Genomic DNA, 26,622 nt, shown 5'->3' on the forward strand with positions numbered 1-26,622 from the left:
ATAATTGAAGCAGAAAATAAATGAAATGATTGTAGCTTCTTCAATGTAGCTTTACAAAATGATTAAGTGCTAAAATAGTGCAGTTCCTTTGAACAGGACTGAAGTAGGACATCATTGATGTGAGTACAACTGGGCAGCCTGGAGACTCATATCACTTTTAACTACACAGTGGAGGCAGGTTTGTGTTCAAGTGAGCAGACACAAATTCCATGAATTCTGCTAGCCAGTCCACTTTATTTGTACATGGTGAATTTCATTTCCCTCATCTCATGTCACACAGAGAGAAATAAACAGAAATGGGAAAACAATGGTGAAAAAATGAGAAGGGAGTAAAGACAGTGAAGATTGGGCCAAATTATAAGAGGATACTCTTAGCCCACTCTGTGTCCTGAGTAATGAGAAGGGGGAGTTTTCTCTTACTGTCTGTGATGCCTTGAAAGGCACATTCCAGCTGTGTTTGTTTGTTGTAAGACAATTTGAAATGCTTCACTAATTTGAAAAGTTAAGAGATGAGATTGAATAGTTTATTTGGCTTAGAGAGGAAAAGAGAAATGGTGGAAGAGGAAGGAAGTGGTCAATATTCCAAGAGTTTTAAAAAACTGAAACTAGTGAGTTAAAATCAGTAATGCATAAATTTTTTTGGAATGTATGATTTACATAAGATCTTTGAATGCATATTACCAAAGGTCAAATAATGTTAAGGTGATATGATGTTGTAGTGCCTAGTGGGTAGCTGTGAAAGACATGAAAATGAGCAAGAGTTTGGGTGTTTTGTGCCCTCGCAGTACTTCAGTGTCATCTTTCATCTCACTGCAGATCCTGAGTGTAACGAGCGAGCGACTTCAGGTCTCCCCCTGTCCTTCCTCTCTCAACACTGACATTCCTTACATGTTCCTATTGATACAACTGAGGCCCTCGCTCTACAAACCACCCACCTCTGTGACTGGTAAAACTCTCGTTACTCATCTCCTACACCCCATTGATACTCTTACTTTCTAAACAGAGCTACCAGGTTATTCTTCATAAACAGAATTCGGATTAAATAATATCCCTTTTCAACAGCTTTTAATAGATTGTCATTGCTACTAGATTATGTGCAAACATGGTATAAGTATCTAGGTCAGCATATGTACACATGTACATGTTTATTTGTTCACATGTATATCCAGATTATATGATACACATATTTACATATACCTACATTTGGATCTCCATCCATCCATCTCTCTCTCTCTGTCTCTATCTTTTTCATCCTGATTTGCTCACCCTGGCAATTATATGAGGTCCTTTCAAATAAAACCTTGGTTTAACTCTGAAGTCTCTTCCTCCACAATTCTCCTGTTAGAACCCTGTGTTACACCCGAAAAGGGTTGCAGAAAGCTTCCTGCACACTGTTTACCCTCTCACGTACATGCTTTTGCTAATACAGGTCTCTCCACAGGGAAAGGAAACACAGAAATGGTGTCCTTTCTTCAAAGTCTGTCTCCAATGTCACAGCTTCTAGATGCATTTCCAGATTATCTTGAAGGGGATAGTAAGGCTCACTTGAAACATTGAGCTCACTCATTTGAACCACTTACAGTTTATTCTTCTTAGACTGTACTTGGCATTGTATAATTGTTATTTTGGGGCTGCAAGTATTTTTATTATTATAAATAACTTGTCCTAGTCTCTTTTTATCTTTTGCAGTGATTAACACAATAGCCTACACACATAATGTCTTAAATAATTATTCATGAAATAGTTCTAAAATTAAATTAGTCTGATAGCACAAATACACTGAATGCAGTAAGAGTTCATCACTCTCTTTCAATCTTGTAATGAGCCTGGGATATTAGTGGGCCTGAGATGGCCACTACATGCCACCTCAACTTCTCAAGTTTTTTTCATGACAATCACAAGTATTACACACCTAAGTGAATTATTCTTATTCTTCTTGTCGTTAGGATTGGCTCCTGGGATAGAGCATGACAGAATATCAGGGAGAAGCTATTCAATCAAATGTTTGGTTTAAATGTCTGTTTGGTTTACAAGATGTTTTGTTTAAAATAGGTAAGCATTCAAAAAACATAATTATTCGATATTGTGGAGGTCCATTTCACACGTCAGACCAGGTCATCTGCCCTCCTTTTGTTACCCTGAGGAATACTCCTCAAGCCCTAGGACAGGGAAAAATGGATCATAGCCAAGCTGCTTTTATGCTTTTTTTCCCATAAAACCCATGTTACTGCATATGTCTGTATTTTTTTCTGTTGCCATTGCTGCATAATGTTCTCAGTGTATAGATGGTCTCCTGTCAATAGTCTTGATTTTGATTTGCTTCTGATTCAAGAATGTTAATATTGTTGGTTTGGGATCATATTTATTAGACCACTGTTTTGGAGTGAATTTTCCCCCCTTCCCTATTCATTCATTGAAGTCCTAACCCCTAATGTTGTGGTATTTGTAGTAGGGCCTTTGGGAAGTAATTAGGTTATGTGATCATAAGGTGAGGCCTCAGTGATGAGATTAGTGCCCTTACAAGAAGAAGAAGAGACAGGAGAGCTTTCTCTCTCTATATATCAGTACTCACCCAAGAAAGGTCATGTAAGCCCAGTGAGAAGGCAGCTGTCTATAAGCCAGGAAGCGGGCTCTCCCCTGTACTGTATTGCTGACACCTTGATCTTGAACTTCCCATCCTCCAGAACTGTAAAAAATAAATGTCTGCTGTTAAAGCCATGGAGTGTATAATATTTTGTTAGAGCAGCTGAGCAGACTAAGAAAGCCACTGTTTTAAAATAATCAGTGGAGAAAAATTATTATAATATCAACATATTTGGAGACCAGTCAAATGGAGTTTCTACCTAAACATCAGCATGCAAATATTCCAAAAGTTTCCATGGTCTGTATTCCATTTTCTTCCCTGTTTTGGGCAGGTGGATGCATATTTCAATAGGGCATTTGTTTCAAAGGATTAAGAATTGTGGGCCACAGTATAACTTTATCTTGGGAACCATGATTGGAAGTGATGATAGCCAATCAAAACCCCATTGCTTCATTTCAATGAGGTTAATGGGAAATCTTCCCATTAGAAAAGAATTGTCAAGCTGGATCAACTTTTGTTTTGCTGGGGAAGACTAGCCTTGAGCTAACATCTGTAACCAAACTTCCTCTATTTTTGCTTGAGGAAGATTAGCTCTGAGCTAACATCTGTGATAATCATCCTCCACTTTATGTGTGCGTCACTGCCACAGCATGGCTGATGAGTGGTGTAGGTCTGTGCCCAAGATCCTAACTCACAAACCCAAGCCACTGAAGTGGAGCATGCAGAACTTAACCCCTACACCACAGGGCCAGCCCCTGGGTCAACTATTGCACCATCATTCCCAAAAAAATTCATATACAATATGTTCCACTAACTATAATAATGTGATGTTTATCCCTTCTAAGGAGGTACCACCTAAGTGAGACTTAAGACTTTGATGGAAATAACCAACAATCTTATCATGATATTTCATGTAGTTTTCAAGAAAAAGAAAGAAATTCATTAAGTATATAGTGAGTGTTAGAGATTTCAAAATGTCCGAGATTGTAAGGTTGAACCAAAAAGCAAGGCCCACCTACACACTGCTTACAAGAAGCCCACTTTAAATATAAAGACAAATATGTTGTAAGTAAAAGGAAGGGAAAAACATATCATTAAAAAAGTAGAAAAAATAACTGAAGTGGTTATATTGCTATCAACCAACTTGACGTTAATGACACTATTGAGCACTTCACCCGACAGCAGCAGAAACACAGTATTTTAAAGCACATGAGAAACATCTGTTGAGGCTGACAAGTTATGGAGGTGGCTGTGTTACTCATGTGTGCCTTTTTTGTTTGAAATACTCTACTGCACTCCCCTCTCTTTGTGGAACAAATTAAATTGGGGAGATATTTTAAAGCATGTAAGGATGTTTTTAGTTTACTATGCCAATTGTTTTTCAGGAAAGAATCTCAAACTCATTATCCTCACTGAAGAAAGGATTACTGACAAAAATCAAATGATGGATACCTCCTCAAAGAACTTACCTTTTAGTAGTGACCAATGCTTTATCACAAAGGAGTAAAGTTCTTACACTACTTTTCTGATTTCTTTCTTTTCTCTTTATTTTATTTTCTTTTCCTACCTCCCTTCCTTCTTTTCTCTCTCTTTCTATTTTCCTATAGTGAGTTGCTACAAAATTCACAAAATTCTTTATATAGACTCATTGATAACTATTATCTTATACATTAGTGAGAGTCTTTCAATTCGACAAACTCAGGTAGCATTTGGAGAGCAAAATAGAGAAGATATCTCCTTTCTATCACAATGTGCGTGACTAAGCAGGCTCAGGACAACCTGAATGGGTGGGGCAGCAGGTACCCTCCACGTCCACTGTCTAGTAACCAGCTTTGTTGGAGCAGGAGGCAGGGGCTGCAGCAGCAGGGGTGGCGGTGGTAGCAGCAGTTTCCTGACCTCTCGATGGGACAATAGAGCAGTGATCTTGAAAATAAGCCTAATGGTCAAACCTCAACTTTTGTTCCTCCGGCCTTTCCAGTGATCTTTTTTAAAAGAACCTAATTCCCTGGATTTCTCCATGACATTTGGATAGCAGTTTCTGTTTCCTGCATCAAAATGTGACAGTTTCTCTTAGAATACATTTCTATAATTTATAATGTTAAAAGACTTTACAAGGGTCTCCTGTTATTGAAACTATTAAAATATCTAAATGAGTTCTTGTTAGGATGTATAAATATACAAATATTTATGTGTGTGTACATATATATGTATATAATACTACATATATATATATATAAATCACAAAAAGATTATATATAGATATATAAAATTACAAATTTAGCTATCTAAACAGCTGCCTTGATTCAACAAAATAGAGAGATATCTGAAAAAGAACAGAATAGCTCATAGTGAAGAAAACTTGCAGTGGAAAATCAAGCTTCCTATTGTTCAAGCACAAACTAGAGCAGGAATGGATTGTAAGATGCCCCATGGGAATTAGACTAGTCTATAATTTGTACTGTTGGAAGCAGGCAGTCTTCAGGAACCTCCGCTGGACTGAGACTAACACCACCAGATAAGTACCACAGGCTCCAGAGAGCAGTCAGTCAACCAACAAATTATAGCAGCTTAAAATTGACTTTTATTGTATAAATTTTTTAAAAGTTTATAAAATGGTAGAAAGCAAAGGATATTTAGAATGTGACTACCTAGATAAAATAAGTTGTATGATTTGGGGAAAGTCTAAACATGAATTTATTCCATTTGCTAAATGAGGAAAATAACAGTATCCTTCAAGAGCTGTTGTGAGGTTAAAGGAAGTAATACAAGAGAAAGTGCTTTTAAACAAAAAAATACTCCACACTATTACATTTTACCTCTAGTCACTCTTCAGCAAAATTTTTAAAATCCACCAATTTCACAACTCCTATGCAATGATCTTTTTTGGTTTTTGAGCCCATGGTTTAATTCATTCCATGTTTGGCCCAGCTAATCAGTGGAAGATGAAATTTGTTTTACATGAACATGAATCTCCTTGTGAGATATGAAACTTGGGTAAATTCTTCCATTTTATTTTTTGTACAAAATAATATTGCAGAATAGTGTATATCAAAATAAGCAAAAGGAAATAACATTCTGTATGTTTAATTATATCCTGGTAAATTTCATGACAATAAAGGCACATTTAATAGAAACTTGTTTCATTTCAATCATATACATAAGGAATTATAAATAAATTTTTCTTCTTGGTGAAGACATTGGTGGCTCCCATTAGTTCTCCTGAGGTTGTTATTATGATTTCTGCTGTATTATTACATAAAAACATTTAGGTAAGATTTATTACAATATTAGACATCTTAATAAATTGTTTAGAAAATTTAACCAAAAAATTATGTAACTCAAAACTAAAATATGCTGATGTGGAAGATATGAGAAACTTTGAGTTGTATTCTATGACAATGGTGCCTATAATGGAACTAAGATATAAATGATCACTAAAAAAAACCTGAAACAACAAAAAACAAAAACAAAATGTTCACTGACTTCTCATAAGAAACAATGGAGCTCAAAAGAAAGACAGTAGAACATCTTTAAAGTGATGACAGGAAATAAAATAAATCAACTGAGAATTCTATATCTGGTGAAAATATACTTCATGATTAAAATAAAAGTAAAGGTATTTTTATATAGTAAAAATTAAGAGAATCTACCAGTAGTATCACTGTGATAAAGGAGCTTCTGTAAAATGAAGGGAAATGAGTTGAGATGGAAACAGATCTTCAGGAAGAAATGAAGAACCTTTTTTTTTAAAAAAAAAAAAAAACCTAAAATAGGTAAACCATAGAGAAAACTGACAAAACTAAAAATTGGCTAATTGAAACTATCTAGAGACATGATAAAGCTTTAGTGAGAATTAAACAGATGTAGTGACTGAATACAAATCACCAACATAAGGAATGAAAGAGACTGTTTCTACAGGTTGTATAGTATTAAAAGAATAGGAAAATTATGAACAACTTTATGTAAAAAAACTAGACTACTTAGATTAATGGATAAACTTTTTGAAGAGCACAGCTTCCCAAAACTGTCACAAGAAGAAATAGAAAAGCTAAATACTCCATATCTATTACATAAATTGAATAAATATCATATTTTTCCTAAAAAGGAAATTCTAGGCTCAAGTGAAACCGTCTGAAACCACTGGAAAATTTAATCAAACATTTAGGGAATACATAATACCAATCCACAAAAAACTCTTTTGGTAAATAGAAGAGGATGGAAATCTTCCCACCTCATTTGATGGGGCCAGCATAATCTTGATACCAACACAGGACCAATACATTTTTTTAAAGAGTATAGATCAACATCCCTCTGAACATAGAGACAAAAAATATTTAGCAGAAGTTACCAAATCCAGTAAAGATATAGAAAAGATATTATATTCTGACTAAGGTGATTTTATTCCAGAAATGCAAGATTGGTTTAATAATTAAAAATCAATCATTTTAATTCATCACATAAACAGAGCAAAGAAAAAGTATCATTATTTCAATGGAAGTAAAAAAGAATGTGACAAAATCTAACATTTATTCTTGATTAAAAACAATCAGCAGATAATGAATACAATTTCTTCAACTTGATAAAGGTCATCAACATAAAACCTACAGCTATTACACATAATGTGAAATACTGAACACTTTATCTCAAAATTGAGGAAAATATGAGAATATTTACTCTCACCACTTCTATTCAATATTTTACTGGAGGTCCTAGTCATTGCAATAAGGCAACATAAAGAAACAAAAGGCATAAACATAAGAAAAAAAGAAGCAAAATTCTCTCTTTTCAAAGAGGACATGATGGTTTAGATAATTCTAAGGAATCCATGAAATAAAGATTGTAACTACTAGGTTGATTCAGTAAGATGGCAGTATAAAATGATATTATATATATCAATTGTGTTTTTATACACTCTAGCAAAAAAGATTCACAAAATAAAATAAAAAGTAAACACCATTTACAATATTCTAAAAATCCTAAACTACTAAGGAATAAATTTAACAAAAGGTGCGAAAGACCTGTATTCTGAGTACTAGAAAACATTGCTGTGAGACATTAAGAGAAACCTGAATAAGTGGAAATTATACCATGTTCATGGATTGAAACATTCAATATCATTAGAATGTTAATTCTTCCCAAATTTATCTATAGGTTTAACGGAATTCCAGCCAAAATATTATGATCCTGTCTAGAAATTACCAAGCTAATACTAAAATTTAAATCAATATTATGAATTAAATTTAAATGCAAAAAACCAAGAACAGCCAAAGTAAGTTTGAAAAAAGATTAGAGGATTTACTGATTGATTTCAATACTAACTATAAAGCAGTAATAATACAGTGTGATATGGGAATTAGGTTATACAAGCAGATCTGTGGAAGAGAAGAGAAATCCCAGAAGTAGCCCTATACATATGAATAAAATGATTTCAACACTCAAAAGAATTCCAATGGAGGAAGAAAAGTCTTGTCAACATGTTATGCTTGAAAAACTAGATACATGAAAAAAAATAAGCCTTGAGCATTACCTCTTATCATACACAATAATTCAACATTAATCATAGACCTAACGCTAAAAGCTAAAATCATAAATTTTCCAGAAGAAAATGGAAGACTATCTTCAAGGATTGTGGGTGGGGAAAATTGTTTAGGCAGGACATGGAAAGCAATGCCATTAAAAAATGGTGAATTAGACCATCAAAAATAAAATTTCTGTCCAGCAAAAGATACCACTAAGAAAATTAATAGGCAGGTCACAAACTGGGAGAGAGTATTTGCAAAACTGTATTTGACAAATGAGAAGTAAACAAAATATGTAAAAAAGCTACTACAATACAATTAGAAAAAAAACCAGATCTCCCAATGAAAAATAGGCAGGATCTTATAAGGACTTTGGCTTTTACATTAAGTGAAAGAGGGATCCACTGAGCTGTTTTGAGCAGAGTGACATCACATGACTTATAACTCTGGCTGCTTTCTTGAGACAAGACTGTAGGTGCACGACTGGAAGCAGGGAAATTTCGTAGACGATTTTTGCATGAATAGGTAAGAAGTGGTAGTTTGCACCAGGATGAGAAAAGTGATTGGACTTTGAACACATTTTCGTAGTAGTGCTGACATTTATTTGATGACTGATCATATTTTTTTCTGGAGTAACTGGAAAAATGGAGTCACCATTTTCTAAAGTGAGGAAGACACAGGAGAAATAGAATTAAAGGTTGATAGCAGCAGAGAAGTTCAGATTTGGCCATGATAAAGTTGAGATGTTTCCTAGACATTTACAAAGAGATGTCCAGTAGGCAGCTGGACACCCAACATGACAAATTTGCCAGTTTATAATTGAAGAACCAGCTTCAGTTTTCCTTGATACAGAACTTTGTTTAGAAAAAAATGAGTTTCCTACTCTTCTCCCTTCAATTAGATCAACCTCCCTTTGGAGACGATCTGATCTGGTCCAAGGCAAATTCAGATTAGCTAGTTCTCTCCTTGAAAAAACCCAGCACAGACCTCAATATATAAGTTGAAAGAGTTGAGCAGAATACTAAGATTGAAGGTGGAGCCTTCCTAGTTCCATTCCCACACCTGGAGACAAGTCAGGAGCTCAGAGAAAAGAAAAAGATGAAGGAGAGAGGCAGAGAAGATGGGGGAAAGAAGACAAATATTTGGTTCAGCATAGGAGATTGAGGTGGAGCTAGAGAGTGGGAAAGGGAAGAAGAAGGGATTTAAAAGGGAAGCAAGAGACGTGGAAGCCACTCCATAATGCTTTCTACCCGTTACAATCATCTACACCATTACAAATGGATGAAATTAAGGCTTTCTAAAAGAAAGTGGAATTTGTTCCTGTTTATTTGTTATCTCAAAGTTTACTGCTAGACTAGTCTCTAATATTTATCTGTTCTTTCATGTATTACAAATTTAAATCATAGCTTTAACAAAGCTAGCCCTTGTGGTCTAGTGGTTAAGATCTGGCACTTATCATCAAGGCCCAGGTTCATGTTCTGGTCAAGGAACCACACCACCTGGCTGTTGGTTTTCATACTGTGGTGGCTGCATGTTGCTGTGATGACGAAAGCTATGCCACTGGGATTTCAAATACCAGCAGGGTCACCCGTGGTGGACAGATTTCAGTGGAGCTTTCAGACTCAGACTAGGAATTAGGACCTGTCCACCCCCGTCTGAAAAAACTGTCCATGAAAATCCTATGAAGAGCAGTGGAGGCTTATCTGATAGAGCCCTGGACGGGGAGAGGATAGGGCAAAAAGACCAGGCAGGGTTCCCTCTGCTGTACGCAGGGGCACTAGGGGTCAGAATCCACTCCATGGCACTACAACAAAGTTTCAGCAAATCTGCTACAGAAGACTCAGAGACTCTTCTCTCATTTTATTATGAAAGGAAGGGGAGGGATTCTTCATTTGTTTGTCAGAACAGAAATAACCAAAATATTTCCCTTTTAGGAACTATTATTAGTCTTTGAAAAATAACCCATCAACTGAGAATCATCGAGGACAGTACCATGGCTAATACTTGTGTTCACTTGTTAACTGAAGACAGACATAGACAATTAACACTCTCCACTGAAAATACAATAGTGAATCTGAGAGTCTTCTCTAGAGACCCTATTAAAAGTTTAGTGCTCAAAGACTGGGAATAGGGAAACTTCTGTAATTGTAAACATGCGTCTGTAATTTATGTGCAATGCTCAGTGGACATTACTAGGGAATCAACAGGGATTTCCTAGGAAAGGTAATGTTGATGTCACCAAACTAGAATAATGTTTACACAATATTGATAAAACCCAAAAGTCAACCTTGGCATTAAGGGTAGAGGACTTTTTCTCTGCTCTGGCCCTAAGCCATGCTGACTGTACATCCTCCCACCCCTCACCTGCTGTCAAGCTGAGGCTGACTCATTACAGCGAGATGATGGTGGTAATGGCTGCTCTCTGAAATTTCTCATAATCCCTCTCTCTATTCATTCTGACTCATTAGCACTTATTCTTTACCCTCTAATATCTAACACCATTCTCCATCCCCTACCTTCCTGGGGATTTCCCAGATTTGGTAGTCCTGAGTCCTACGTACTCCAAAGGAGTGGTCTCATTTTCCTAATCTGAATTCCAAGCTGACCCTACACTACATTAATAGAAATTGGAATCAGGAGTTCATTAGTACCTCCAATTCCACCCAAAATCTCCCTGGACTAATTATGGATAAGAAATGTGATATTGGCGTGGTCCAGGGCAGCAAAATCCTCAATTATTAGTGATGGCAAAATATAGTGGTGAAGGCATATACTCTAGGTTTAGAATGCTGGGTTTTGAAATCTTCCCCAACCATTTTCTAGCCCTTGCCCCTGGCAAGGTCACAAAATCTCTGTGCCTCTGTTTCCTTATTTGTAATTTGAGGAAGGGAAGGTGGGAATATGATTGACTGCAGAGATTTGTTGTGAAGATTTACAAGAGTAATCATTGTAAAATATTTAACACAGAACCTGGCACATAGACGGAGCCTAGCAAATGCTGCCTAGAATGTTATAATCTTGGCAAAACCGAAGTCTTCTTGGAATTACATGTACACGACTATTCCAGATCAGAGAAGATGTTAGCGACAGATGTACCTGAACACGTGAAATCTTTCATTACATTTAGATATTGAATTTTCTGGTCATTTTCCAAATGTGAATGAACAAGGTTCTATCACAGCTTCTTTGTCCTTTTATCCATTGATGGACATTTAGGTTGTTTCCATGTCTTGGCTATTGTAAATAATGCTGCAATGAACATGGGGTGCAATTATCTCTATGAGATAGTGATTCATTTCCCTTGGATGTATATAGTCATGCATCCTTAATGATGGGAATACATTCTGAGAAATGCATTGTTGGGCAATTTAGTTGTATGAGCATGATAGAGTGTACTTACACAAAACTATATGGTAAAACTTACTACACACCTAGGCTATATGGTACTAATCTTATAGACCAACATAATGTAAGTTGTCCATTGTTGACCAAAACATTATGCACATGAATGTAGTAATGAAGGGGTCAACTCATCAAGAGGCTATAGTAGTTGTAAATATATATCCACCCAATGTTGGAGCACCTAAATATTTAAAACAAATATTAACAAAACTGAAAGGAGACATAGACAGCATTATGAAAAAGTAGAGTTCTTCAATACCTCACATTCATCTCTGGCTAGATCATCCAGACAGATAATAAGGAAACAGCAGACATGAATAACACTATAGACCAAATGAACGTAAGAGACATACAAAATATTCCACCAACTATCACTAGAATACACCTGCTTCTCAAGCACACATGGAACACTCTACATAATAGATCATATGTGGGGGAACAAAGCAAGCCTTAGTAAATTTAAGAATATTGGATTCATATCAAGTAGCTTTTCCAACCACAACGGCTTAAAACTAAAAATCAATAAGAGGAATAAAACTGAAAAGTTCACATATATGTGGAAATTAAAGAACACACTACTGAACAACCAATGGGTCAAAGAAGAAATCAAAATGGAAATCAGAAAGTATCTTGAGACAAATGAAAATGAAAACACAGCATACCAAAACTTATGGGATGCAGCAAAAGCAATTCTGAGGAAAATTTATACTGATAAATGTGTACACTAAAAGCGAAATATCTCAAATGAACAACCTGACACTAAATCTCAAGGAATTAGAAAAACAAGAGAAAACTAAGCTGAAAGTTAACAGAAGGAAGAAAATAAAGATTACAGCAGAAATAATTAAAAGAGACTAGAAAGACAATAGAAAAGATCAATGAAACTACAAGTTGGTTTTTTGAAAGATAAACAAGATTGAAAAACCTTTAGCTAGCCCAGCCAAGAAACAAAGAGAGGACTCAAATAAACAAAGTCATAAATGAAAGAGGAGACATTACAACCAACAACACAGAAATAGAAAGGATCATATGAGGCTACTATGAAGAACCATAAGCCAATAAATTGGATAACTTAGACTGATGGACAAATTCCTAGAAATATACGATCTACCAAGGCTGAATCATGAAGAAACGGATAATCTGAACAGACCAATAACAAGTAAGGAGATTGACTCAGTAATCAAAAACCTCCCAGCAAAGAAAAGCCCAGGACTAGGTGGTTTCACTACTGATATTAACAAAACATTTAAAAAAGAATTAATGTCAATTCTTCTCAAACTCTTCCAAATAATAGAAGAGGAAAAAACACTTTCAAAGACATTTTATGAGGCCAGCATCACCCTGATACAAAACCAGATAAGAAAAAAAACACTACAGGTCAATATCTCTGATAAATGTAGTTGCAAAAATACTCAGTAAAATTCTAGGAAACTGAATTCAACAGCACATTAAAAATTATTCACCATGATCAAGTGGGATATATCCCTGGGATACAAGGATGGTTCCACATAAGTAAGTCAATAAATGTGATACACCACATTAATAGAATGAAAGATAAAGACCATACAATCATTCACCAAATGAAGAAAAACATTGGACAAAATTCAACATCCTTTCATCATCCCAGGTCTCAGAAAATTGAATATAGAAGTAACATATCTCAACATATTCAAGATTGTATATGACAGGCTGGCAGCTAATATCATACTTAACAGTGAAGAGATGAAATTTTTCCTCAAAAATCAGGAACAACATAAGGATGCCCACTCTCGCTACTTCTATACAATGCAGTACTAGAAATCCTTGCCAGAGTAATTTGTCAAGAAAAAAAAAAGGAAATAGGAAAGGAAAAATAAGTGTCTTTGTTTGCAGATGACATAATTTTATGTATAGAAAAACATAAAGACTATACCAAAAAATTGTTAGAACTAATCAACAAACTAAGTAAAGTTGCTGGATAGAAAATCAACATACCAAAATCAGTTACATTTCTGTTCATGAACAACAAAATATCTGAAAGAGAAATGAAAAAAATATAATCCCATTTACAATAGCATCAAAAACAATAAAATACCTAGGACTAAATTGAAACAAGGAAGTGAAAGAATTGTACACTGAAAACTATAAGACATTGATGAAAGAAATTGGCAAAGAGGCAAATAAGTGAAATAATATCCCATGTTCATGGATTGGAAGAATTACTATTGTTAATATGTCCATACCCAAAGCCATATATAGATTCAGTGCAATCCCTATAAAAATTCAATTTGCATTTTTCATAGAAATAGAACAATTCTAAAATTCTTTTGGGACTACAAAAGATCCCCAATAGCAAAAGCAATCTTGAGAAAGAACAAAGCAGGAAGCTTCACACTTCCTGATTTCAAGCTATACTATAAATCTATAGAAATCAAAACAGTATGGTACTAGCATGAAAACAGACACACGGAACAATGAAACAGAACTGAGAGCCCAGAAATAAACCCACAAATGGAATATGATTCAGCATTAAATAAGAAGGAAATCCTGCCACTTTTGACAACGTGGGTGGACCTTGAGGACATTTTGCTATGTGAAATATATCAGACAGAGAAGGACAAATCTTGTATGATCTCACTTATATGTGGACTCTTAAAAAAACATAGAAACAGAGAGTAGAATGGTGGTTTCTAGGGGCTGGGGGAAATGGGGAGACGGTTAAAGTGTAAAACTTTCAGTTATAAGATGAATAACTTCAGAGGATCTAATACACAGCATGGTGACTAGTGTTAACTTCTCCAACTTGAAAGCTAACTGTATACTTGAAAGTGGTCAAGCGAGTAAATCCTATGTTCTCAGCACAAACAAAAAATTGTAACTATGTGAGGTGTTGGATGTGTTAACTAACCTTATTGTGGTAATTAATTTGCAATATACACCTGTATCAAATCATCCTATTTTACATCTTAAACTTACATAATGTTACATGTCAATTATAACTCAATAAAGCCGGAATGAAAAAATTTGCCATGGTTGTCAATCTCTGGAGTTTCTGGATTTGCCTAGTAAGCTCTGAGCTCTCTGTTAAGGAGTAACTCCAAAATATCTATGTGCCTTAAAACGTCAGTTATTTTTTTTCTTAACAAAGAATTTTAGAAATCAGATTCATTTTTGTTACTTTTGTGTCTTCTGAGAATACACTGTTATGACTATCCTTCTGAAATCAGATGGCCCCCCAATGATTTCCACAGTGAAATGCATATTTTGATGTTATTATCTGACCTTTCCATGTATATAAACAAATCTCCTGGTTATTCATATTTTACTGAGAGCCTGATGTGGTAAGGACATATCCAAGACACCTACAGACCAGCATAGCTTTATTAACTGTCATAGCTCTAGATAACAGAGCGATCTCAACTATTTATTGGCCAAGCAAGACAGAATTAATACAATGACTAATGCCTGGGTGCATCCTTTAGGAAAAGTGTAAATATCAATTAATCCATTAAGATAAAGGGCCAATTGGGGTCGGCCTGGTTGCATAGTAGTTAAGTTTGCAGACTCCACTTTGGTGGCCCGTGATGCAAGTGTGGATCCCAGGTGCTGACATATACACACCTCATCAAGCCATGCTGTGGTGGCCTCCCATACAAAATGGAGGAAGACTGACACAGACGTTAGCTCAGGGACAATCTCCCTCAAGCAAAAAAAAGAAAAGAAGAAGATTGGCAATGTGTGTTAGCTCAGGGCTAATCTTCCTCACCATATTAATTAGCTATACATTTTATCTACTCAATAATTTTCTTTGCTTGTCTCTAAATTGAAGACACTGGAAAGTTGTAATAAGATGGCACAGTGGATCATTCTGACCTATTCTGAGTTCAAAGTTACCAATGTCTTATCAGTAAATATACAGGTAACGCTATAAATGACTTGGTAAAATGATTCTGGGAGGTAAAGGAAAATTGATTTCTAATTCAGTAGAATAATTTATATTTCAAATGCAGGAGAGAAGACGAGTTTTCATTCATTATTCTGATTCAGTATTTTCTACATAAAATAGTGATTATAGGTAACTAAACCAGAGTCTACATCAGTATTTTCATTTGGTTTGCCACTAGGGGTTTCTAAAACAATGATATAAAGATATCTTTGAATATTTTTACGAAGTTTTTCTAAAATACTATTATTCTGAAAGATTTTTTAAAATGTTATAGACCTAAAATACAAAGTATATCTTATTTTATTCATCTGATTGCAATCCTCTAGTGAGGAACTCCAGAAAACCTTTCCATGCTATGGGAGAAAATAGAAAAAACAGTATATTAAATTCAATGTAGTCAAGGATAAGAAACAAACAAAAAAATTTAACCAAAATATTTTTTTAAAACAATGTGCTTTGAAGAATTAACAGGCACATCTCCAAAATTTTTTATCTGAAAAATGCTGAGGCCAAAGGTTTTTAGCAATTTCTGGAAGAAAGGAAAAAGGATTGTAGCATTCTTTAAACCCTACGTTTCTTGTAGTATTATGGTTACTAAACTATAATAAGTATATAATAAATTTGAGTGATCATTGAATTCCAATAAATATATAGTGGATTAAGTGTAAATAGTGAGTTTATAAGCATAAATAATCACATACTAAATGTAGAACCTCCACGGGATTTACCAAAAATGAGGAAAGTGGTTTCTATAGAAGAAGTAAGAGAGAGTGCAAGATAGGGATTTATCACGAGTAATATACACTGTGAATGGAGAGTTGGTGACCAAACTCATAATGCTGGCATGCATGTAGGACACTCAAAACTACTGACAGAAAGTTTTAGAATAAATGGATGTTAAGAGTAATAACTTCTTGGGAGAATGTGTCACAGCAATATAGGAGTAGGATCCAGAATGTGATGGATTAAATAGAAATCATATCAAAATTAACTTATTAAGAAAGTTTAAAGATGCTCTATTCTTACCCTGTCTTAAATGATGAATAGGTCTTCTTTTAAAATGTCCCTTGGAAGGCTTACCAGTGCAGGAATACTAAGATAGAGAAACCAGTTTTAAAACCCATTGTGTTTCTGTGGAGTTTTTAAAATGAGACATTTAAAATGTCTAAAGTAATTTATTTTCAAACAATCAATCCAACAGGATAGGATTTAAAACTCATTTACTTTTTTCCTGGAGAAAAAGACATCATAATTAAATGTCTTCTAATTTTGGAAATACCAAATTATACATACTGACCAGGAATGTGTACATCAGCATTGGATAATTTATGCAGAAACAGCATTTCTGTCCTGGGAATTCACACAGGCATTTCTAGACAATCCTGTGGACACAATCTGTGATACTTCTGTTCTCACAGACTTGACCTACTGTGCATGGCCTATTTTTCAGAAGACAGCATAGGATGATTGAAGAAGACCTTCTTTCTTTTAACACGTGGGGAAATTCGAGGGGAGAATTAGATACACTCTATTTTAGAATTCCAATTCTCTACAATTCCTATCTCAGCTGAGAAGCCAGGAATAACTGAGGAAAATGACTCTTTGACAACTGAGTTTATCCTTATAGGATTTACAGATCACCCAGAGCTGAAGATGCTCCTGTTTGTGGAGTTCTTGGCCATCTATCTGATCACCATGGTGGGGAACCTTAGCTTGGTGGCACTGAATTTTATGGAGCTGCGTCTTCACACATCAGTGTGCATCTTTCTGGGCAACCTGAGTCTGACGGATTCCTGTTGTTCCTGTGCCATTATCCCCAAGATGTTAGGAAACTCTGCATTCAGAAGACCACAGGGGCCTTCATAGTTGCAAACCTGCATTCCCTGATCCATGTAGGGCTTCTATTAAGGTTAACTTTCTGCAGGTCTCATCATTGACCACTTTTTTGGTGATGTTCTTCCACTCTATCGACTCTCCTGTACTGACCCTTTTATCAATGAATTACTGATATATGTTTTTTCAGTGTCAATTCAAGTCTTCACCATTGCCACGGTCTTGATCTCTTATCTTTGCATCCTTTTCAATGTTTTGGAATGAAAGCTAAAGAAGGGAGAGGCAAAGCATTTTCTACGTGCACATCCCACTTTTTCTCTGTCTCAATATTCTACATTTGTCTTCTCACGTATATTTGACCATTTGAAGAAAGGAATAAAGATACACCAGGAGCAATTTTTTATACTATAGTAATTCCTTTACTAAATCCTTTTATTTATAGTCTGAGAAATAAGGAGGTGATAAATGTTCTGGAAAAAACTATATTTAAATATAATATTCTTAAACAAACTTCAACCTCTATGGAAAACTGATTTTAATATGTTGAAATATATAATTTCAATATAAAATATATATTTAATTATATTCAATTATTATTAATATAATTATATTAATTATATTCAATATATAATATAATATATATTTAATTTATTGAACATAGAAAATGAAAAACACATTTTATATAAAATAGTAATCTGTAAATCATTAGATTGTGTTTGTTAAAAGACGTATGAATGGAATTTCAAAATTTTCTGGCAAATCTTAATCTGAATTCTACCATTACCAGAGTAGACCAGGAGGAATCTCAATGATAACTTCCATTACCAGCTCTCATTACGCTTGTGTAATTGTGCCAGACTATGATTCCAAACCTCAACAAATCAACACAGCATCAAAATTAAATGTTTAAATGTGTAGAAAATTTTCCCTTGACTAACTTCATCTAGTTAATGGAAGACATTATATCTGATCCCATGAGGAGTGTCTGATACATTTAAAATTTCCTGGCAGGAGATCGAAATGACATTTCCATTCAGAAAACTCACTGGAGACACACGTGGATTAGTTTGGGGAGAGAGACCGGAAGCAGACTAGTGCAGTATCTATATTTAAAGTAATGAAGTTTGATCTAGATAAGACTCCAGGAATGGGGAAAAATGGAATGAGAAGGAATGCACCGTCACATACACAGCCGCATACATATTTAGTAGAATAATTAATAATGAATCATAGTATGAAGTAGGTTAAGATCTACTTTAACCTGAAATATGCTGAAGGTCCGTTACCTTTGGAAGGCATCAATTGTGTTATATATTAAGGAATATGAAACAGCAACTTACATAGTAAACACTTAATAAGCATTTAAAAAACACATTAATTAGGGCATCGTGGTTTTAGTTTTTATATTTTTGAGAAATAGTAAAATTAATTAATATTTGATGTGTTTATTGGTCATTTTTACATCTACGAATTATCTGTTCATTTTTCATTAAATTCTTACTATTATTTCCTCATTTATTTCTACCACTCTACAAAGAAAAGATTAAAATGTTGCAACTATTTGCAGCAAATAATTTCTCTGTATGTTAACAGTATTTTAGTATTTGTGTTATTTATATTTGATAAACATAACAATTTGATATATCATAGTTATTGATTTCTGTCTTATGTGATCTTTTATGTTTTTTGTGTTTAGAATTTCTTTTCTTAATCTGAGGTCTAAAATTGACATTTCTTTTTCTCTTTTTCTTCTGTCACCTCCCTCTCTTCATTTTTCTCCTCCTATTTCTTTCTTTCTTTTTTTTCTTGATAGTTTAAATTTTCACACTTCCCTCTTGATTCTGTCTGGAATTTATTAAGCATATGGGATAAATTGAAGATATTGATTTATTTGGTTTGTTTTGTCAAAAATAATTCACAGATTAATTTACCTCAAATAAACATCGAAGGAGTACTTCCTTGGGAACCTGGAAAAATAAGTCTACATTTTTTCCAGAAAAATAATAATAAAACAGATAGACTTGATGTACTGTGTGTTAAAATACGTGATGAATTTCCAATAACTGCAATAATTTGGTATAAAATGAAGAATCATCAGACAGATCGATGGAAAAAAAAGACTATCCACAGTAAACTTCCATAGAAAATAAGAAGAGCATCAGAAATCAATGAGGAAAGGACTGAAGTGACCTTCAATCAGGTCATTGAAGTGACCTGAAGTCAACCTAGGTCAACTGGTTAACTATCTCTTCCATCTGCGTTAAAATTTGTAAGTCCCCTTTATTCAGAGATATTTTATAAACATAATTTGTATTTTTTTTCCAAAGCTTAAAATTTTTTTTTTTTTTTTTAGATTGGCACCTGGGCTAACAACTGTTGCCAATATATATTTTTTTTCTGCTTTATCTCCCCAAACCCCACCTGTACAGAGTTGTATATCTTAGTTGCAGGTCCTTCTAGTTGTGGGATGTGGGACGCTGCCTCAACGTAGCTTGACGAGCGGTGCCATGTCTGCGCCCAGGATCCGAACCCTGGGCTGCTGCAGCGGAGCGCATGAACTTAACCACTCAGCCATGGAGCCAGCCCCCTAAAGCTTAAATTTTTATACATAGTACTTTTACTCAACTGGAATTCACATTAGAATGCTGTGAAATGATAAATAGAGTTTGATGTTTTATGGCTAACCAGTCATTCCAAAAGCATTTATTAACTAAATCTTCCCTACTCATTGATTCTTATGCCTCTTTCTTCATGCACAATCATACACTCACACACACAAGCATACACGGAGAGGCCTGTTTTCAGTCTATCTGGCCTGCACAACCAAAACACGACAGTCTCAGTCCCTACAGTTATATTGCAGCAGGAAAGAGAGACATTTTAAAAAGTAATTAAACTAAATAGTAATAAGTGTTATGATTGGGGAAGACTCCTCTGCTTCTACTCGGAATCTAAATGTTGGGATTCTGTAAGGTTCAGATGTAAGATTCTTTATTCTATTCTCTCTATTCTTTCTTTGTATGTGACTCCATTTATTTTATAAGACTTTTAATATCATCAATATGATGATGACCCAGAACATATATCCTCAGCTCTGACATGTCCCCTATCTCCAGGCTTGTGTAGTCAACTTCCAAGCACGACACAGTTATGTGAATGCCTCACAAACATCTCAAATCTAGCATGATCAAAAAGGAACTCTCTTATTTTATCCTCCAACCAGGTGGGCAGGGAACAAATTAGGTCCATCTCCTTCTGCTATCACATCCAGACTTACACAACATCTGTCAACCATATCTCTGAAATCTATCTGAAATGTGCCCAAGTCTCTCCGTTTACACCACTTTCACACAACTCCATGCTGCCATCACCTCTCACCTCAACAATATCAATACCTTCACACTGTTGTCCCTTGCTGTTGTCCTTTTATTTCTTTTTAATTTTTATTCAGAAACCAATTTTAAATATAGTACTAAAAGGCGTATTCCAAAAACTATAGTCTTCTGACTACCATAACCATGAATTTCAGCTACAACCACTTTCTAATTATTTTTAGCTATTTCTCTGAAAATTCACCTTCATACTTCTTGGTTTTAATTGTAGACACAGTAATCAACTCCCTGATATTCTAAATAACTGTTTACTTGTTTAACTCATTTTTCTCATCCTAGATGGTATATCATGATTTTAGATAATTCAGTAATCCGTCTTTATCAGAGACACACAAATAGTTTCCACTGCTGAGACAACCAGTGTACCATGCTTATGTTTCCTTTTCTGTATGACTTAGTGAGATCTTTTAAAAAGTTAATAAAAATTTTATGTTCCCATTTGCTCAATTATATCATCATTGTCTATCAAATATCTTCCCTGAAAATTCAACTGTGATAAATAATCTTTCACTCTTTTTTATCCTGGAGACTTTCTCCTGGTGCCCTCCATCCTCCTGCTCCATTCTGGAGAGGTTGCACTCTGGCCCAGTGCTCACCTGTCCTGCTGAGACTCCCCTTTGCTGAACTCCTGTGTTAGCTTCCCTGTGTCCCAGCTCTCTGTCTTCCTCTTCACGTTCATCCCCTCATTTTGCTAAGAAATCTTCATTGTCTCTTTGCCAGCAAGGATTTGGAGCCCAGATGTGTTGCAAATGATCTTCGTTCTTTCCTCACACATGATTAATAGTTTGGTATCTACAGAATTCTAGATTTGAAATAATTTTCCTTCTGAACATTGAAGGCATTCTGCCTTTATCTTCCAGCAAGCTGTGTTGGTTTGGAGAAATTGCATGTCATTCTGATTCCTTTTCCTGTGTTGTTTCTCTGGAAACTTTTAGAAGCTTTCTTTCTCACTGGGTTTATGAAATCTCAGAAGGAATATCTTTGGCATTTTTTTAAATTAATTTTTCTACATAGAGGTGGATTCTTTGTTTCTTTTCTCCTTGCCTGCTTGGTTCTCTTTTCTGTTCTTTTCGTGTTCCTTCCCTCTTCCATCTCTTCCCTTTGCCTTTCCTTTCTTTGTCCATCCTTTCCTTTCCCTTTTCTGTCCTTCCCTCCCTTCCCTCTCTCCCTTTATTTCATTGAAAGACTGAAAGCTTTACTTCCTCAATGAAAACAAAGCTGAGAGTATATAAAATAAAATTCACATACAAAAAGCAGAATAAATAAATCTAATTACCAGTTTTCATAATAAATTGTTTTCCTAATATCCTACGAAGATCATTAACCTTTAAAAAATTATCATTATGAATGCATAATTAGAATATGTTTTATCAGCTTAAATCCAGTATAAGCATTACTCATTTTGATGCCAAAACTATAGTTTGACTGGTATGAAATCAAATCAAAAACTTCAAGAAGGTTCCAGAGTCCTTCTGATAGGACTGCAGTAGTCTCCGATTGCACAAGATGCCCAGGCTCCACCTGTGCATTTCCTGCCTCAGAATGGGAATTAGACATCTTTCCTAAGAGGCCCTATAAGCAATAATGTTCACTAGTTTCTGGTCTATGTTTCCTCTGTTTCTTATACAAAATAAACAAACACACAAACGTGAAGGCATATCTACACAATCTTGTTTCCCCTTCTTTCTTACCGAAATGTTAGCATGTATATACACCCATATATTCACATACACACCCCCACAGAGACACATACACATAGTCACACATACATCCACACACACGTACATATATACACACAGTTACAACACACACAATACACATAAACTTTCACACACTCACATATACACAGATTCAGCAAACACACGTACACACACTCACACACATGCACACTTTGTGCCTTGACTTTTTTTCTTTTACTTCCCAGTGTGACCTGGATATCTGGTCTCTTAAGAATGGATTGTTTCCCACACTTTCTCTGACACATCTCTGCTCTAACCTTTACTTGTAGCCTTTCTGAATCACTTGGTCTTAGTTGTATCTCTTATACAAAGTATAGAGCTGAGTATTCTTTCTTGAGCAAATCTGAAAATCTTTTTATTGTAATAGTTAAATTAATTCTATTGACATTAATTTCTATGAATGATGTGTTTGATTCAAACTCTCTCCTATCATTTCATTTAATTCTACCATCGGTATTATGGCACGGTTTCTTTATTTATATGGCTTGTCTTACTTTTTGTAGTTCTTTTTATATTTTGGATGGTTTGCATTGTTGTTACCTTTATGTTAATACCTTTATTACATATCCAGTCCTCTCATTCTGTATTTATGATGCTGGTTTTGGCTTGTCAGCTTTGATTAATATTATTTGCGTATGACTTGGATTTAGGTGGCAGTCAATGGGCTTATTCTACTAAGCTCTCCCCCTTTACCTCTGCTTTTTTTTTTTTTTTTTTACTTTTTATTAAATTCTCATTTTGTAATGATTTCAGATTTCCAGAGGAGTTACAAAGAGAGTACAGAGTTCCCATGTACACTTCACCCAATGGTAGCATCTTAAATAATCATGGCTCACTTATCAAAACTAAGATGTTAAATACAGGCTTCATTTTATATTTTAACAGTTTTCCCACTAAAGTCATTTTTCTGCTCCAGGATTCAGTCCAGAGTACCAGTTTGCATTTACTTCTCAGGTCTCCTTGGTTTTCTCCAATCTGTAACAGTTTCTCAGTGTTTCCTTGTCTTTCATGACCTTGACAATATTGAAGAGTACTGATCAAATGCTTTGTAGAATGTTCCTAAATTTTGGGTGGACTGATATTTGCTCATGATTAGACTTGTGTTATGGATTTTTGGGAAGAATATCACAGAAGTGAAGAGGCCCTCTCATTGTATCATATCGGGGTACGTGACATCAACATAACTTGCTACTGGTGAAGTTAACCTTGACCACTTGATTAAAGTGGAGTCTGCTAGTTTCTCCACTGCAGAGTTAACTATTCTACCTTTTCATAAACCTCTCATTAGAAACAAGTCACTGAGTCCAGCTACACTCAGGGGAGGGGGCTATGATATATCTCCTGGAGGGAGCAGTATCAGAGACTCTGTGGAAAGATGTTGACACCACCCCAGTGATTAATAAATATTTGGGAGGGATATTTTGAGACTATGAAAATATCCTTTTTCCCCTTAAAATTTTGCCCACCAGAGGATCTTCCCAAGCAATTATTACTGTGGTGGTCTAATAGCATTATTCTATTTCCCTGCTTCCTTCTACAAGCATTAATTGGAAAGTATAGCTGATGGAGATATGAAATCCTTGGCTCATGCTTTTTTCCTTGAGTTTATTGAATACATTGATCCACAGTTGTCTTGCTTCATATGCTGCTGTTGGGATGCCAATCTGATTTCCTTTCTTTGGAAGTAAGGTTGTCTTTCTATGTGGAGGTGCAGATAATTAGATGTTCTGTGGAGTTAGCATTTAGACTTGGTTGTGAACTTACTGAAACAGAGGGTCCAGTGAATTGGAAAGGGCAGAAAAAAATGTAAATGAATCAAATAGAAAATTTCCAATCTATTTCCTCATTCCCTTTGTATTACCTGTGAGTGTCTCCTATATCACGTTTGAGTAAGCTGCAGCCACCCTTGTTTACTACCCATTTTTTATTAGGTCTTGGTTATTCAAGCTTCCAGGCTTTTATCCTGCATATCCATCAGGCTGCTTCTTTTCCGCATTCACTTATTATAATCCTACTTATCCTGCAAGGTTCAGCTGCTATGACACTTCCTTTGAGAAATATTCACTCTATTTTTATATAACACGTCCAAACTTTTTAAAATTACAACCTGAACCACATGCTAGTTTAGCAATATAAGTAAAAGTCGTTTTCCCCACTAGATTATGAGTTTCTTGTAGGAACCATATGGAAAATCTGAGAACTTCTTATCCCCACCTTGTTCACATCCTGTTCCCACTCTACCAATACCCTGTATGCTGCAAACACTTGATAAGGGTTAATTAGAACAGAAATTTGAGCACTCAATGCAACATGTATTGAGGATATACCTCAGTTCGTTGTCAGGAATCCAAGAGATGGATGACGTGATTGGTGACTCAGCGATATTAAGTCAAGACTTTTACAATTAGGAGACACACAAGTCACACTTGATAAAGTGGCAAATGCATTATAAAAGCAGATAAGTGTCATGTAGATAAGGAAGAGGAAAAATCAATTCATTGTAAAGGACCTAGGAAAATCCTCATGGAGGAAATCAGATCTGAGCTCAAGGATGAGTAGGATTTGGATGGAAAGAGAAGGTGTTTTAGGTGAGGGAAACATGAGCAAATTAACAGAAGCAGATGCACAGAGCAACAGTGAAGGACGCACATGGTCAAGTGCCCTGAGATGAGTGAAAAAAGCAAGTTGATAGATAAGATGCAGACAGACACATAGCATCTGGAATACCAAAATGAGAATGGATTTGGTTTGAAAACTGGTGAGGGACCATGACAAATTCTTGAGCAGATGAGTATCATGTTTTTTCATTCATTCAGCAATTATTTGTTGGGCACAACAAAGTACCAGACACTGTTCAAGGTGTTGAAGATAAAGTAATGAACCTAACAAAGAAACCTCTTCCCTCTTAAGCCTATATGCTAATGGAGGGGGGGAAGTGACTGATTATAGACATCCTAACGAATATATAGTATATTGAAGAGTGATTAGTGTAACCAAGGGGACAAAAAACAGGGTAACAAAGATAAAGTCAGCTGGGGTGAAGAGGAAAGAAAGAAAATAACCTCAGTAACGCATATGTGGGACTAAATAATAATATCAAAGTTTCCAGTGAGTGTTTTGAAAAATGTGGGCAAATTCAACTCACAGAGTGAAGAAGCTGATGACTTGGCTGAACCTACCACACTTTTTAATCTTCTCTCCAAATCCTACTCACCTTTCATGAACTATATTAATTCCTCCAGTAACAGATCACACCAACCTGAGACTCTTTTCTGCTTGTTGTATGTTTTATGCACAGAATAATGAACAGAATTGTAAAAATAAGGTCAGTTACATATGAATCAGCAAGATGATCATCAGATGACCTTAGTGTAGGTCATTTGCCCTATCCTCATTGTCTCACCAGTCATCTTTAATTAATTTCACATAGTTTGTATGTTTTGAGGACTGAATTTCCCCATAGAAATACACTGATGTCAGTGCAGAGAAGTCCCTTTAGGATTTGATGGAAAATTTTAACCTTGCATCGTAAGGGACATAATTATTGACACTGACATATTAATGGTCTCTCAGATTTTCATTCTTTTAATCCCAAATGTTTCAGAGATAATATTTATAATCTGACATTTTATGAGACCAAACACCATAAAGCAGACAGTGAGGTGTTACCAAACTCTTCTGAGTGAATCCATGTAAGGGAAGCGTTCTAATTTATTGTTACTTTTAATATTAGCAGCCATAAATATTTATTTATCTGAATTGTTTAGCATGTATTCATTGTTCTTAGATTTCGATTTCTTAGTTATCTTTCTACCTCTTCTGAGAACTGAAGGCTATGAGAAACTTGGATGAGAAAATTTACTGCAATTCATGCTCATCTTTTCTGTTTTTAAGATAGATTTTCAAAATGTACAGGTATGAATGGAGAGTAATTCTGTTATGCAATTCAGGCATGTACATGACAGTTATCTCTAACTTAGCTAAATAATAAAGTGGTTTATATTTGATATTTGTAAACAAAGAAATAAAATTTTCAGCCAGTGCCTTTATTTTGATGTTTTGGTTACGGAAAAATAAGCCATTTTGACCATCAAATTTATATGATGAGACACACCAGTCAATATGTCCTAAAGGATCACTAAAAAATAAGAGAGGATAGCCTTTTGGAGGAAAAAAAAATTTGTTCTCAAAAATTACATTAAGGTTTAAAGGTTTTTCTCTTTTTCTA

The 26,622-nt window shown here is 35.1% G+C and overlaps 1 pseudogene; it reads left to right on the forward strand.

The window, feature by feature from the left end:
* Positions 1 to 750: 750 nt before the first annotated feature.
* Positions 751 to 17,796, forward strand: LOC106845701 (olfactory receptor 5K4-like; annotated as a pseudogene).
* Positions 17,797 to 26,622: the final 8,826 nt, after the last annotated feature.

This window comes from Equus asinus, chromosome 5 (genome assembly GCF_041296235.1).
Source record: "Equus asinus isolate D_3611 breed Donkey chromosome 5, EquAss-T2T_v2, whole genome shotgun sequence".
NCBI classification, from domain to species: Eukaryota; Metazoa; Chordata; class Mammalia; order Perissodactyla; family Equidae; genus Equus; species Equus asinus.